The sequence below is a fragment of the Carassius auratus genome, chromosome 28, assembly GCF_003368295.1.
Source record: "Carassius auratus strain Wakin chromosome 28, ASM336829v1, whole genome shotgun sequence".
Classification (NCBI taxonomy): domain Eukaryota; kingdom Metazoa; phylum Chordata; class Actinopteri; order Cypriniformes; family Cyprinidae; genus Carassius; species Carassius auratus.
The window spans coordinates 15,131,661-15,148,171 of record NC_039270.1 but is presented as its reverse complement, the minus strand read 5'-3'; the positions used below and the strand labels follow the sequence as shown (position 1 = coordinate 15,148,171).

The 16,511-nt window shown below is 39.2% G+C and overlaps 1 protein-coding gene across 1 annotated transcript in view; it reads left to right on the top strand.

Annotated features, from left to right (window-relative positions):
- The window catches only part of LOC113046962 (xylosyltransferase 1), a 56,985-nt gene that overhangs the window by 9,408 nt on the left and 31,066 nt on the right, over window positions 1–16,511 (top strand). The window lies entirely within an intron of this gene.

Here is a 16,511-nt window from a genome sequence, read left to right as displayed (position 1 = left end):
AGCTCCGATCATGTGACTCTTCCACTCTCTTTTTTAGCGGCAAGCAAGCAAATGCGAGGATATCATACACTGGTGTGAATTCCCACCGAGCTTCTGAGTGTCCTTTAGTCTGCAGGGTAGGTTATGCTAATAAACTCCCTCCGCCATGCACGGTTAGATTCCCCCAGCAGAACAGAGGGTCCCCGTTCGCACTCTTTTAGACGAACCCCCTGTGAATCCCTCTAAACAGCTGGTCTGTGTGTTCAAATGCAAAGGTTGCGATTGATTTCTGACAGGGATCTGGAGACCCCCGAGCCCGCTGTTGGAGATACAGTCACAGGCCAGCCAGCCAGCCTCAGTATTTAGATGTGATTAAGTGCAGGCTTCATGACATGCTCAAGGAGAACACTGCAATTTATGTGTATTTTCTCCTTAAAAAAAAAAAATCTTAATCCAGCATCTACTCAAATCCCTGGCCTAATCCCCAGCAATCCCAGAGGGTTTGGGAATACTTTGTTTGTTGCTAGTGTGTCTTTATTAACTCTTTGTCTCACTGATATTAGAGCTTCGTATGCGAGTGGTATGATCTCTGCCTCAGACAGCACGTCCACAGTCCACTCACAGTTTGTTTGCAGATCGCATGATGCATATTTCATGCAAACCTAGAAAGCAACTTTCTCAGTCTGGCAAGCTATAATCTGACTGAAGTTAGTGATGCACAGTATATGAATAATATAGCATGCTGGCTATCGTTTTGGGTCCATGTTGGATATTTAATTGAGCTGATTTGTGTGTATATATACAGTATATAAAAATTTAAGTATACTACAAATAAATTGACATATGTACTTAATAAAAATACATTGCATTTGTACTTTTAGTATAATAAACTGGTATACCTAAAGTCTGCTAAATTGGAACAACTCATTTTATACTTAAGGCACTTTAATTGTGCAGAAGTAGTGCTGAAGTCCAGCTAAAGATATACTGAAGTATATTTGATTGCGCTAAAGTGGAACTATTGAAATTTTTAAATACCTTGCATTTAAAGATCGATATTATTCAAAGATAATGCAATCCTCCTCTATAATGACATTAAAACACATTTTAGGCTTAATATTAAAAAATGTGCATTGTGCACAAGTAGTGCTGTGAATACGGTTTAATTATAATGTGCATATCAGATAGACTCGAGTGATATGTCAGTAAATATGTTAGATTTGAATTATACTTTGTATGAAATAAATGCATTTTAATATATTACTTTTTTACTAAGGATTAATTTGGGCCAGTAACATTTTTTAAATATATATTTATTCACCAAGTATACATTAAATTGATCAGAAATGACCATAAAGACATTTAGCTTATAATGTTATGTTATGAAAGGTTTGTGGATTTGAAAATTCAGTTTTGCCATCACAGGAATAAATTACATTTTAGAATATATTCCAATAGAAAACAGTTAATTTAAACTGTAATAATATTTCAAACTTTTAAACTAATTGTTAACATATTTCAGAATAAATATATCAATTGTTTCATGTTTCATATTAAAAAGTTGTGATTCCTGGATTCACTTGTTGCATTTAAAGTGACTGATTTAAATTTTTAGAGATTTATTTTAGACAAAGCATTGTAGCGTATTAATTGATGTTGGCTACTTTACACAACTGATCCTTTCTAAGTATGTAGTTCTTAGCGAGAATTGGACCAGACCTTTTGTCATTTAGTCAAGGGTCCGTCTGTGAGTAGTATAACATGTGGTCGGTAACTTGGTTTAGCGTCCGCCTCTCGGGAGACAGTCTTTTGATTGGAGGGTGATTCGGTGGACAGGTGAATCATCTGATTATGAATCAGACTCCCACACGGTCTGTGCTTCTTCACTTTAATCTGTGGAGAAAGAACCGCTAAATGTCAAGTGTCTGGTGTACTGGGACAGACCAGTCACTGAAGCACGGCTCTCAGTTTGACTTTTTCACTTTGGGGTGCCCTTTTAGAAACTCCAGAGAAGAGAAATGGGGTATCCATTTAAGGCCAGATTCACAACCTGAAAAGGATGAATAGCTGAATGAAAGGAATACTAATGAAGAGAGGGAATTGGCTTATTCTGACTTTGCTAGTGCCCTCTTCTTCTCCATAGTTGAGCGGGATGGATGGGGCCACTGAACTGAGAGGTGTCATTTTATGGTCAATTACAATTTTAAGCTAGTTTTCTTGTTCTCTTTAATTTTCAATTGTATCTTTTTGTTAATTGTTGTAGTTAACAATAGCAACGTTGCTTATATGACATTATCCTTGGGAATCGAACCGAAGACTTTGATGTTGTCAGCGTTATGCCATACTGTTTAAAGCTACAGAAACATCAAGGTAATAAAATGTGTTAGCTTGGAGAATATGCTGTAGTTTTGTCCATTGTGTAGAGGAGATTTCATGCAATATAAGTGCTTCATGCCGCCTAGGCCTAAGCACCACCAAGAACATCATGCACATGCTGATCTGCATGTACACGGATGCCTTTGAGTGAGTGCAAGAGCCTCCCAGATGATCTTGAGCTCGCTGAAAAGATCCAATTGAGACACACCACTGAGTAATGGTGACTGAAAGCCTGCCAAAGCACTGGCTCTAAGAGTTGAGCTTTGCTTCTGTAATCTACTCTTGAGCCAATAGGAGGGGGCAAATAAATGACCGTAATTATCCTGAGAGCTGTTATTTGCATATCTTTGAGTCCTTTTTCCTCTGACATTAGTTTTCAGTCACTTTGCCATTTAAGTTTCTATTTGGGTTGATTTAGTGTAAGTGTTGGTTACAGCCTCCGTGACATTAAGGCAGCGCTGCTCATAAAAGACGTCGCCGGGTGTGTAAGTCTTGCTGCTAATCTACCTCGGCCCGCTGTTATTGCTCTTCAACACAGAGGGGACGTGGAAGGATTGCGCCAGCCTGCCACTGTGTCAGAACGGCCTGTGAAACATTTAAGGGCAGTTTATGGAGGAATTAAAACAGTTCCCCTCCAAACCAGCATAGTTAGTGTAATTAAAGTCTATGGCTTCCTCAAAGTTCCCTAATCATTCCTTTCCCCCTGGTGTGCTTTCTCTCTCTCTCTCTCTCTCTCTCGCTCTCTTACATTCTAATTCTGTCTCTGTCTATATCGCGCATCCTTTTTCTCTCTTTCACTCTGTAATGGGAAGGATTTAGTCGTCTGATGAATAGCACTGCACTGGCTAACTGATCCCATAGGGTCTGAAGCGATGCTGATTCTGGCCAAGAGAAAAGGCCAGAGCCCTAGAGATCCTCTGATGATGGCGGTCACACACTCCTCCAGCTGCACCCCTGCAAGGCTCCACTGCTGAGAGAGGGAGCTTACTTCTCTTTTACATGTCGTCCAGTAGCATCAGAACCCTCGTTGCACACTTTATGCCACTTTGCTAAAAGCAATTACTTCTGTGGAATTTCAAGTATTTTATCTCGCAATGCTGGGGTTTTTAGGCATTTTAATGCATTTTCATATGATTATCGCATGCAAGTGAGGTTGTAAGGTTATTTTTTCAAAATATGGGGGGGGGGGTTCTAGAAAATTACATTCACTTTCAGTTTGAATTAATCTATTCATTTATCCAGATTTTTTTTATTCCACATAAAATAGTGATTTTGCATTTGACTTTTCATTTTCATTTTTGCAAAATACAAACAAAATATTACAGAAATGTTGTAGAATATAAAATAGTTTTTTACATTTTCTCTTATAATGCAAAATTCTAATGCATAAAAATGCAAAAATAAATGCATTTTTACAGTTAGAAATAAATGTGCAGATCTACATGTAACCGTATGAATAATTTTATGTTTTAAGTAATGTATGTTTAAAACATTTAGTTTTTTTAAGTATTATAGACATGTTCAATTTAGTTCAAATTCAAGCATATATTTTTATTTATTTAAGCATATAAAGTAGTCCCATAGAACTGGTGAGCAAAATACGTTTTGTAATTACATTTGTCTTTTGATTTTCATTCAAATTGGCAAAATGCATTTCAGTAATGAGATATAAAAATTATAACCCCCTTTTTTTGTTTCTTCTTCCTTGTATGTTATATGCATGTTTCATCCTTACAGGAAGTTTTTCCTCTCTGCATTCACTTTACTTTCTGCCCACCTCAGTTTGAAAATTCCTGACACAATAGACAAGGATGTGATTATAAAATCCAGTTTCCGCCATTATTCTGTAATTTAATTTCCATTTCATTAAACCATTGACATGTTTTTTATTTATAAGTAATCCAGTCATACCATGGTTCTGCTATGGCGCCTGTCCACCATGCTGCTTTTTAGTACTTTGTTCTGAGAGACAAATCCCTCATGCCACCAGGAAAGTGCATTGTGGGATTGCATCTGTAGTCACACTGTCAGACTCATCCATAAACCCCAGTGTTCTTTTTCTCCTTTCTCCCACAAGCACAGTGATGTACAATGCAACCACATAGCCCTGACCACAGCCACATAGTGTAAAGGAAATCAATACTTCATAACAGCTCCCAGGCAGGCAGGGAATCCTGCATCTGTGTCTACAACTTGTAGGGAGAGACCGAGAAGTTCAGGTGTAACAGGATCAATGGTAGGAACCATCTCACACACACACACACCGCGATAACTCTCCTGATATGATGCTGGACTATGTTAGGTTGGAAGTAGACTGGCAGCATGTGGAAGAGCTGTCAGAAGAGCTCAGGAAAAGCCTGATATGAGGCCAAAGGGTTAGGCTCAGCCCCAATCTGAGAATCCATTTTCTGCTCGAATTCTTCAAAGTCATTCGTCACCTCTGCATTCAGAGCTTTCTTTCTTTCTCTCTCTCTCTCTACTTCTTTCTCTTTCTGTGAGTAACTGTGTTATTTTCCCCTCCTCATACCCTGGCAGTCCCTCTGACTGTGTCATGTGAAGAGTTGTTCTAATCTCTTCTTCCAAATTCTGTGAGGCCTCTTCCTCCTTTTATGTGATTCTTTTCAAGTTTTAATAGGCTCATGGGCGTGCTGTGTCTTTGAAGTGGGGTTCTCCACTCCATGTCCCATCATTGTTTCAAATTAAGGGCTTAAAGATAGTGCAGTTCCCTACATCTCAGCCTTTCCTCTCATTTTTTTGCACAGTTAAATTGAAGACCTCTGTGTAAACAGTTCTTAAGACAAGAGTGTCTGAAGAGTCCAATGGTGGGACTACAGATGCACGCATATTAATATTCTGCCGAAAATTATTTTCACGTTGTAGCCATTAATTGATGAATGGAGATAATGAGATTCTAATATAAAGGAACAAATTAAATAAAATTCATGCATTTATTATTATTTTTTTATAAATTAAACATTTAAAGCGAATACTCTTAAAAAAAATTTAATCACATGTTTTTTTTTATGCTAAGTGAAGTTACAATAATATCCGTAGTTATGCATTCTACAATGGTAATTCTTAATCAAGCTGGCTGACCAATAAAGTTTTGTTGGTTAAGATGTTAGGTGGGGATACTAGAATGCAAAACAACATTTGCATATGCATTTAAATGTTTGTGGTCTCAGGCCAAAGGTGTTAGAGATCAGGATTAGTTGTGCTTGGTTGAATGTTGGAAAGATGGATACGCGTGGGCAAGTGGTGGGAAGGTTCATGTTGGAGCCTCCAGCTACCTTCTACATTTATACAGCTCCGGCTGGCCAGAACAGACATGGAACGAGTGGGGAAGTCGGAACAAACAGTACTTGGGTACCACATTGGGCTATTTTGTTCAAACGGAGTGTATAAATTACAGGGTACTGGTTGTACTGGTCAATTACATTATAAAGTTTGTGTTTGTAAAAGTTGCCTTGTGTCCACTTCAGATGAATGACACCGATTGTTGTTAAGGATGCATTCAATTGATCAAACATAACAGTAACAATATATAATATTACAAAAGAAGACTTTACGTTTATCAAAGAATGAACCACTGATGTCACATGGATTATTTTAATGATGTCCTGACTACCTTTCTGGGCCTTGAATGTTGTAGTTGTGTTGCGGTCTATGGAGGGTCAGAGAGCTCCCGAATTTTATCAAAGATTTCATGTTTTCGGAAAATGAATGAAGGTCTTGCGTGCTTGGAAGAACATGAGGGTGAGTTATTAATGACTGAATATACATCTTTGGCTGAACTATCCCTTTAAGCAGTACAACGGTTGTGAACACAGATAATAATTAGAAATGTTTCTCGAGCAGCAAATCTGCATATTAGAATGATTTCTGAAGGATCATGTGACACTGACGTAATGTCTGCTTAGAATTCAGCTTTGCATCACAGGAATAAATTGCATTTAAAAATATATGAAAATAGAAAACAGTCATTTTGAACTGTAATAATATTTCTGTATTATGGTGTATTTAATCAAATAAGTGCTGTGTTGGTGAGAATACAAGGCTTCTTGAACCTGTTTTTTTTCTAACCTGGTTGATGACTTATTTTTACTTCCAAGCACGGTCTGCCAAGAGCTAGTTGGCTTCTTGAGGGGTTACTGAGAATTAAACTGCTGAGACCTGAAAGAGATAAATTAAGCAAATGCCAGACTGAGCTTGGATTACATGCAGAACTGGGACGTCAGATGTGGATAATATTGTTATTTGGTTTCCAATCTGAGGGCACATTAATGCATGGACAACAGCCATGGGTTAATGTCAGAATTGGATATCAGCTGATGGATTTGCGCCGTGGTGGATTGATGTAAATGAGATCTGTTGAGGGAGATGAAGAAGAGAGGTGATTGGTATTTATTCAGGGCGTGTTTGCAGATTTATTAAACTCTGAGGTAAAGAAGATGAAGGAAAAACGCAAAAGAAAAAATGGCTTTGTTTCAGACTAAACAACAGACCTCAGAAATCTCTATCGGATTGAATGGTGTGTGGATATTTTGTTTTGCAGTTGCAGCACAGCAGTGTGAACAGCAAAAGTACTGAGTCATGAACAGAAGGGGATTGTTTTGAGCGTCTGCTGGCACCGAATGCAGTTGCAGTGGTCTGCTGCTTGTGAAAGGGCACCCCGATGCTGAACAGGACTGTTGCATCACTATCCTGGCCATTGATTTTCTCGTATTGACAACCACTCTGCGTCACACTCAGATAAATGATGTAGCGCGCATGCTGCCAATGTTTCTCTAAATTGGTTCCCTCCTCACACATCTAGTCTATAATTGTCATTTAAATATTTTTTGATATAGGCCTACAGGGACTTGTCGCGGAGCAGCAGAGAAATTTGGATGTACCTTCTGTTCATGACTGCAACAGCTTCTGATTATAACATGGCTTTCAGTTGTCTTCGTTTTTTTTTTACTGTTTGTTTGCTTGTTTTGTATCAGCGTACCGTTTTATAAAGTAGTTCTTAATGGGGGATAATTAGGAAATGGTTTGTTTGTATGATTCGTATAGAAACCCAACACAATGACTGCCAGTGTTGTGTGATTAGATTTTACAAGGTACTATAGTTTCCCACATGCTGGTTTCTTCCAGATTAGTAACTATTAAAGTAAAAGACCGGACTAGTGTTATCAGCTGCCATATATTTTATTGCTTTGCTAACTATGTAAATGAATGCAGTTTGATCGTTATATTCAGACAAAGGTACCCTTTCATTGTGGTTCAGCATGCTAATGCGTTACCAAAAAATCAAATCGATACCTGCTGAGTTGTGCCGTTGGCCAGAGCCTTTGAAATGGGGATGGCAGTGATGGAATGGTATGCTAATTAATGCTGATGATGATGTATTGATGTATTGATACTCTGCCGAGGAAGCCACCCAAGTCCCATGTGTGTATAACCTGATCGAGCCAAACTGCACACCTGCAAAGTTTAGGTGTGTAAGCATGGCACTGGGATGTGTTGTAAAATCAAAGCAGGAGTACACTGATCCGAGACGGGCTCTGTCACTCAACTTCTTGGATTCTGTTTGATGTTCTTATTCCTCCACACGGGCCACAGACTACCGCCTGGACGTTTGAGTTCTCTGTCGGTTCATGCCACCCAAATAACAGGCCTGGAAAACTGCCTTTTGCGCTGACCTTGCTGCTGTCATTATGTCCAAATCTGGGTTTTTCCATGTATACACCTTACTATTAGCGATCAGTGAAGAGATTAACCCAAAATACACCCCGTTCCAGTGTGCCGCTGGTAGTGCGTGTGGCTGAGAGAACTGAAGGAACCGAGCCAGGGTGGGGCTGTTTTCGGTCCTGGTTCGTGGAAGGGTATTTCTGAGCATGGTGGGTTTCAGGATATTTACACAAGCGAATGAACGAGCAGTCGTTCTTCCTACACAGACCTGCTTTTTACACATACGCCCTGCGGTCCCGTCGCCCACACAAAGCTGTAGTTCTCCCACGCTGCCTGACTGAAAGGGGTGGTTATGTAAAGGCATTGGGGCCCGAGTCCCAGACCACTTCGTATGCGAGGAGGCCACATGTCAAGCAATCTGTCTCACAAGCAGCACCTTGAGCGTTCATTAAGAAATCCTTAGCCAAGAGTGGTCGCATCCATTGTGGATTCTCTCTAATTGCTGCGCTGCCACATTTGTATGCCTCTTTAAACACTCTGCCTACAAGGCTTGGACCCTCTCATTAACGACGGTTTCCTGTCGATGGAAAGGTGGATGTTCGTTTGTTTTGATGTAATGGGTTTAACTAAAGAAAATGCTTTTGTTCTCTGATAAAGATAAGGGGCCGGATTCACAAAAATCTTAAGAAAGAAGACATTCATTTCAGGAATTCATATTCTTCTTAAGTTTGTCTTTAAAAAAAATCTTAGGAAAAAGGATAAGAATATTAAGGAATATATTTGGCAATAAGTCAGTATAGTCATATAGCAGATGCTTTTATCCAAAGCAGCTTACAAATGAGGACAATGGAAGCAATCAAAAAAAGAAAGAAAAAAAGCTACGATACACGTGCTATAACAAGTTTTAGTTAGCCTTACTATTATTAAGTTTACTTAACATTAAGTTAGAAAATGAGAAGAAAAATTATTTGTTCATGAATTGTTACCTTTTGAAAAGCAAAATTGTCAAGACAAACTTGGTAAAATGTAGACTTTACAAAGACCTGACTGAACCTTTGGAAAGATGAAAAAATCAATGGCATGGTTTTTGAGTGAAACATTTCCTTTAAATAAATTAACTCTTTACAACTAGGGTTGAAGGACCATTTATTTCTCAGAAAGCGTTGTTTTTCTTGAATGTCTTTGAATTACAGTTCAGTAAACCTCTTCATGTCATTCCAGTTCAGCTTCCTGTGAGATTTGTCCAGTTCTATTCAAATTCCAGCTCTTGACCTGAAAGGGAGCCATTCCTGAAATTTGCCCAGCCTTGCCACAGAAGAGCAAAATGTGTTAGACTGATGTGATGTGGGGTTGGCAATTGGAAACCTTCTTAAACAGCATGACTCTGTATCCCTCAGACTTAGGAAAGCATTTTCTGAGACCATGCCAGAAATCCCTACCATAATGGAGTACTGTTGACCACTTGATACAAAAGCCCAGGCCTTAAACCTTAAAGCAGTGGGCTAAGCCTGGCTTAATGTTTGCTCATTTGCACTGGTGAGAGCTGTGGGCCTTGCGCTTCAGAGAGAAGAGGATGATGCCAATCAGGCCTCGTGCCAACAGGTGCTCAGAGAGTTTGGGGCTGCGTTCAATAGGAAAAACGGCACAAAGCGCCTCAAGCGGAGGCTTATGGGGAATCTCGGCGCACTTCACAGAGAATCCAAAACTGATGATTCTGAGCTTAGTCTACCAGCTGTGAAAGGCAGCTTAGTGCACAAATCACAGAACCGATAGAGGTTCAAAAGTACATCTTCTTGCTTGAAGCACTGCTACAATTAGAGCTCGTGCCCTCATTTAGTTACGTTAATCTGTTAATGGTGAAGTTTGTAATAATGTAAAAGCAGATACAAAGCTTTTAAATGAATGTCCATTTTATTTTCATAAACTAAACCCCTTATTGTCAGTAAAATAGCCTTTTCCATAGTTTTGTATCATAATAGATGCTAAAATAAGGTTAATATTTGTCAGTTAGTGGAGTTAATAAAGCAAGGAAGCATACTGTAGCAAGGAAGTAGGTCAGGCTGCGTTTTTTTTGTGACTTTTCAGTATGGTGAGGTAGATTTGTGCTACAGATGATCAGTCATGTTGTGGCAGGCCATGATCAAGGACTGATGGACGCCTCTATCTTTACATGCTGGAAAAGAAAGCTCTCTGTGCTTTCAAGTTCAGAGGCTTCATAAACATTGAAGTTGTCATGTAGAGGAGTTGTGGTTTGAAGTCCCGTTGCTAGTTCAAAGTCTGTTTGAACTAGTGTTTGTCAGAAGTCTAAATGGGTTTATCTGAGTGTTTTTGGGTGTGCATAGTGGAAAGTAACTAAGTGACTTTAAATTACAGACCATATAGAGAGTGGAAAATACGATGGAAGCTGAGCTACTTGGTTAACTTTTTGTCCTCAAGCTTTAATCCATCTGTAATAACCTGCTCTAGCTTTGAAATGCAGGTAATTGGGTAATGTTAACCGATGGACACTATTTTAGCAAACTCATTTGGTCTAGCCTTATTCGGTTATGTAATGGGCACTTTTCATAATTAAGACAATTGCGATGAATAGTTCCACTTCAGATTTTTCCACACGGAAAATCCTGATTCACTCTGAAATGTTTGATTATGGAAGGAAATGTGTTTCAGAAAAACTTGCAGGCTAAAACCCCTCCATGTTTGCGAGTCTTAATTGACCATGAACCACAGAAGAAGAAACTCTCTTCCTCTTGTGCTGATTTTTGTTTGTTTCTCCTAATATTTCTCCTCCTCTTGCATTATCATTGTCTTTTCTCCTCTTATAAACCTTTTCTTTCTATCTCGTCTGTGTTCTCTCAGAGATGAGCGATCTCCTCTAATGTAATGTCCTTGTTCTGGCTTTGCGGTGGTCTCTCTGACTCATGTTGGCCGTGTAGAAGAAGGTTGTAGCTCTGTCAGTCCGCTGAGTGTCTCATGCAGTGCAGACCTGCTCTTCTCCGCTTAGGGGGCTGAGCTGGGATTATTTGTCATCTCTAGTGGAAGCTCTTTTCACTATTTTTCCCAGTAGCCCACTCAGAGCTGTGAGCAAGAATGGCTACGAGACCAGCTCCTTCATTAGGCTGAATCACACAGGACAAGAGCATTGCTTAGAGCAAAACCATGTAAGAGAGAGAGAGAAAGGGCTGAGCAATGTCTCTAGGTATGCGGATAGTGTACAGCTAGGTTACGTTTTCTTAAGTGTGGTTGTATGCGTGCTCGTTGGACTGTATGTCTGGCTTGACAAACAATGAACGACTTCCTCTGTGGTTTCTGCTGTTCGAAAGAAAGGCAAGGTTATGCGTCAAGTTCTTTCTGTCTTGTCTGTCCTTGGCGTCTGCCTCATTGTTAGGAGCAACTGTTCTGTTTGCAGTGGTGATGAAAGCCCAGAGGCAATTTTCACTCAATCTACCTAATATCCGAATCAATTTTAATTCAGTTTGGTTTAGCATGGACTCCACCTCCAGCAAGAAAGCATAGGGTGATGGCAGAAGATATAAACAACTTCAGATTATTTGGACGATAGCATTGGCCAACATCTAGTTCTTGGTTTCTCTTGGCCAATAGCACACTACTTTTTATCATTTCGGTAGTAAATAGCTTGAATTCTTTGCACAAATTGCAGGTTTTATCAATGCATAATATTGGGCAAAGGATGAATGTGAAGCCACAGGAAGCTGAATTGCAGTTTGAAGTACAATTTAAGAAATTGATCAAATTGCATAACAAATCCAGTTTATAAATTCATCAGGAAATGGCATTTTAGGAAAAGAAGCATTGTTTCAGTCTGATCCATGCATTTCTTACATGTAAGTGTATATACAGCATATTTTTTTTAAATTACATTTAAAGTATATATGTATAAGAATGAACATTTGACGTTTTTTAAGGCCTGTTTTTTTTTTAAGTAGTTTTTTTTATTATGCCACCATTAATTTAAACTGTACTGTAGCATCCTATTTGTTGCCTAATTCAAATTGATAAAAATACATAAAATAGCATTTAATATATATTTTTTCCTATTCAGTACTGAATGGCACAAACCCATCATAATGAACTTCTGTATCTCACAAATCAATGCGCTCAATTTAATAACCCCCTTATTTCCATGTGACTTAAATCAGCTCTGACTCATTATTTGAAAAGACTAGTAAGAATAAAACTACTTGAGATGTTTATAGTGGTATAATAATCCAAATGTAACATTGGTTTTACGATTTGTTGGCAGTATCAAGTAGAACTGTTTTGAACAAAGCCCCAGTGTTCTTTTGTACGCGTCCAGAGTTTGACCTTTACGAGCAGGTCAGCTGTGGCTGCTCTTATTAAGATTTAGACACACGCTCTGTGAATGAGGATTCGATGTGGATCGCTGGCATCGGTTTAGTTTGATTGAGTAGCTTGTAGACAGTCACGGTGATTGATGGAGCTGCTCTCTGTGGTGTAGGAAAGGTCAGAGTTGGGTTTCAGCGCATGTCCCGCGTACTATAACCAGCTCGCAAGCTCACTTTCTGTGTCTAGTCTGCACATGTGACGTCTCCCCACCCCCAGCTCTCTGTGACTCATCCAGCACTGACCCTGCGCAGCCTCCCAGGCTTGAGAGGTCAGCGAGAGGGCAACCTCTAGGAAGGTGACCCCTGCAGCCCTGGGGCACAGGGTGAGGTAAACGTTGCTGACCTTTGATGGGGGAAGCAAACGGTGAGGTGTTACATTTGATCAAAAATAGCAGGAACCAGTGATTGGAAGTGACTTTTGGATTAGCGGCCTGCAATTCCTAGTGCATGCTTATTGCAAATCAGATTTGTTATATATATATTTTTTTCTTTTTGGCAAAGCAAACTGTGAGGCATCACATTTGGTCAAATTCTGCGAGATTACTCATGGAAAAGAGACATTTTAGTTCCTGGCCCATTTGTCTTGAGTCATAGTCACATAGTTTATTAAAATTTTTTGCATGAATGCTCTTTTCATGTCTATATCCATATGTGCGTCAGCTTACACATCCATTCTCCATTCATATTTTTTTTTTGCACAGTCAAAGCTCATGTCCTGTAGCCTTAGGCTGAGTCATGTAATGTTCCTGACGTCGTTTTTGCGTCAGCTTCACAGAGGACTGAAGTATTTATGACCCTTCCTAATAGTTGACTAAAATTGTTTCCATTCAGTCCCAGTGCTGTTAGTCTAACAAGCTTCTGCTGAGATGCGATTCACCCGTTTTGGTCCAGGCGACTCACAAACTGCATTTCGGTAATTGCTACATGACTTGTGGGAGTTGTGGATGACCATTTTCTAATGTGCTTGTTGAATTTGAGTGGATCCCTAATTATTATTTGTAGTGGTGCATTCTAAAAGAAAAACATCCATATCATTGTTCATACGTAAGGTTAGGGTTGTGCTTCTCAGCCTTTTGACTCCAGGTCCCATCTTTGTTCACAACAACAGTCAAATGCCTCTTGCCTCTTTTTTTTTTTTTTTTTTTTTTTTTGTGGTTTACTAAATAAGAATTAATATTTTTCTCTCACAGTTTCTGCCTTATTAAAATATTTTTGAGATTGGCATTACTAGAAATAAATTAATTATGATTAATTGTAAGGAAAAACGGCCATTATCTATTGCTAATAATGCAAAAAAAAAAATAATAATAAAAAAATAAAAAGCCTCTTCATTTTTTTTTCTTTCTTTCTTAAAGATTTGAGGTGTAGTTATGTTCTTAGGTTTTATGTGTTTTATGTTCAGATCGAGAGATGCAGTTGGCCTGGATCAGATACATAAGTAGTATTTTATTATTCCCACAGTATCCGTGTATTAGCTGCTGAGCTGTGAAGGCGGAGGAGAATCAGGACAGATTAAGGGAGTGTTGTTTGGTTTTAGGTTTCATGTGTGCACTCTCCCTCAAACCTTATTCATTCATTTAAACCATGAAGGTGTACAGTTACATATAAATGTAGCTGTCAAACAGGCTTTGAGAGAACAGGCAAAGCAGCATTCCAGTCTCGAACAGTGCCAATGACTGCAGGGAAAGCTTCTCTCAAATACTTTGCCATTAATATCAGCAATCATAAGTACCCAGAATCACGGCACTGGAAACTAAAGCCAAATCGTATGGTACCGTATTTTTCGGACTATAAGTCGCACCTGAGTATAAGTCGCATCAGTCCAAAAATACCTCATAATGAGGGAAAAAAACATATATAAGTCGCAATGGACTATAAGTCGCATTTATTTAGAACCAAGAGAAAACATTACCGTCTCCAGCCGCGAGAGGGTGCTCTATGTCTTCAGTGTAGACTACAGGAGCACTGTGCAGCATTAGAGCGCCCTCTCGCAGCTGTAGACGGTAATGTTTTCTCTTGGTTCATTTCTCTCGGCTCATGTCAAATTAATTTTGATAAATAAGTCGCACCTGACTATAAGTCGCAGGACCAGCCAAACTATGAAAAAAAGTGTGACTTATAGTCCGGAAAATACAGTAATCAATAAAGCTGTGAACACCTGAAGAGCCTGTCTGCTCTGTGCTGTCTGTACCTTTCTGTTTCCTTTCAGATTGTCTAAATTGCGTGGCAGTGTTGATGATCAAGCAGAATCTCTGCCGGCTGACACATTTTTACGGTATATACCATCATACCGCCCAGTTCTAGTGTTCGTGTGTGTGTGTGTGGTCTGTGATGCTCTTCGCCATAAGAGAGGCGGAAAAAGAGCCAGATAAAAGTGTGCTTGATAAACGAGTGTGCGACTCCCACCATTCCTGTGATGGATGATGCAAGAAAGAGGGGAGCCTCCTCCCCTTGAGAGAGAATCCAGAAGGCCTGCGACTGCCAGGGTGCTCAGCGGTGCAGAGCAGGGCTCCCAGAGCACCTTGGGAAATGACAGATTTTTGCAAGCGATCGATAGTCTTCTCTCCAGCAGCCTAACTCACCTCCTGTGGCTGCTCAGGCTATTAATCCCAGGCACTGTAATTTCCTCCTGAAAGCTCCTGGAGGAGGAAGAGGAGGAGCAGACGGGAGTGGAGTCTGCTCTAAACGCTAGCCTTTAGAGGGCCAAAGTGTGGGTGACGCAACGGTGATTTGTCTTCGAAAGATTTCCCCTCGCAAATAATACACTCTGTGAGTTCACAAACGAGCTTTAATAAATGCTTTGTAGACAAATTGCAGCGTAACGGTAAGGAAATGAGAGTTGCAGCAGTGCCTCGTCTTACTTCCTGTCCTCGTCTCATTCTCTTTGATTTTTTTTTTTTCGGGTTGCTTGTCTCCATTTCCTCCTAATAATGTCTCTATTGCTGTCTTCCTTTACATACAGCATCCTTTAAGTCTGGCTCGGTAATCGGTGGAGAGAATGAGTTGAGGAAAAGTAAGAGCAGTTGACAGGATGTAAAGATGTTTTTGAGAAGTCAGGTGATGCTATGCATGGAGAAGTTAGTGAGATCATGTCATAAAGGTTGCAATGTTAAACTGGCTGTTGTCACAACGCAGAGACATCCAAACTCTCGATACAATGTGATGACCCTTATGTAGTCCTGCCTTATAGTTAAAACAACCAATCACGTGTTTGTGTTTTGTTTTTAGTTTCAAAAATGTGCATGTTTATGTCTGTGTTTTTTTTTTAAAACACTATTGTTAGATTTTATTTTTGATTTGCAATTTATGAAAGCGTAGTGTTTGCGAACAGTTATTTTCTGCTTTTCAAGTAAATAGGAGGTGTGTTTGCGTGGCTGAAAATCACTGTTGCAGTAAACGGCAGCAGACTAAACTGACTTGCAGTAAAGGGAATTTAAGATGTAACACCTGTGATTTAATTGTTTTCTTTATAAATATTAACCATAGCTTTACTCATTTTACAGTTATTCGAATGAGCTTTATTTGACACATTCCAACCTTTGAACACTCTTGCCAAGAAGCTAGCCCATATAAATTAAGTTCTCATGTCATTATCATAAATTAATATGTATTTAAATTAAATGTATTCCTGTGATTGCAAAGCTGTATTTTTTAGCAGCCTTTGTCAGTCTTCACTGTCACATGATCCTTCAGAAATCACTCCAATATGCTGATTTTATACTTACTATTGTCAATGTTGAATGCAGTTATGCCACTTTTGATATTTAATGCATGCTTGAAGAATAGTTTGACGTTTTACTTTCTTTCAAATAAAAAAAAATTGTTTACACTTAAGTGTAAAAAAAAGTGTAAAAAAAAAAAAAAGTAAAGAAATCTTTTGATAATAATCAGCATCAGTTTCAGTATGAGACTGAGTTGGCGTTTAACTTGTTAACTGAAATGGGCGAATGACTTGCTAATGGACTAAAATGATAAAGATAAAATGATAAATGAAAAGGAACGATAAAATGAAAGGAACAAAAATACCATGTAGATAGTCGTCCTGTCATGTCAGAGATCATATCCTCTCCTAAAGCTTTCACCGCTACAGAGATGTCTCCTGCAATCATATCAGCG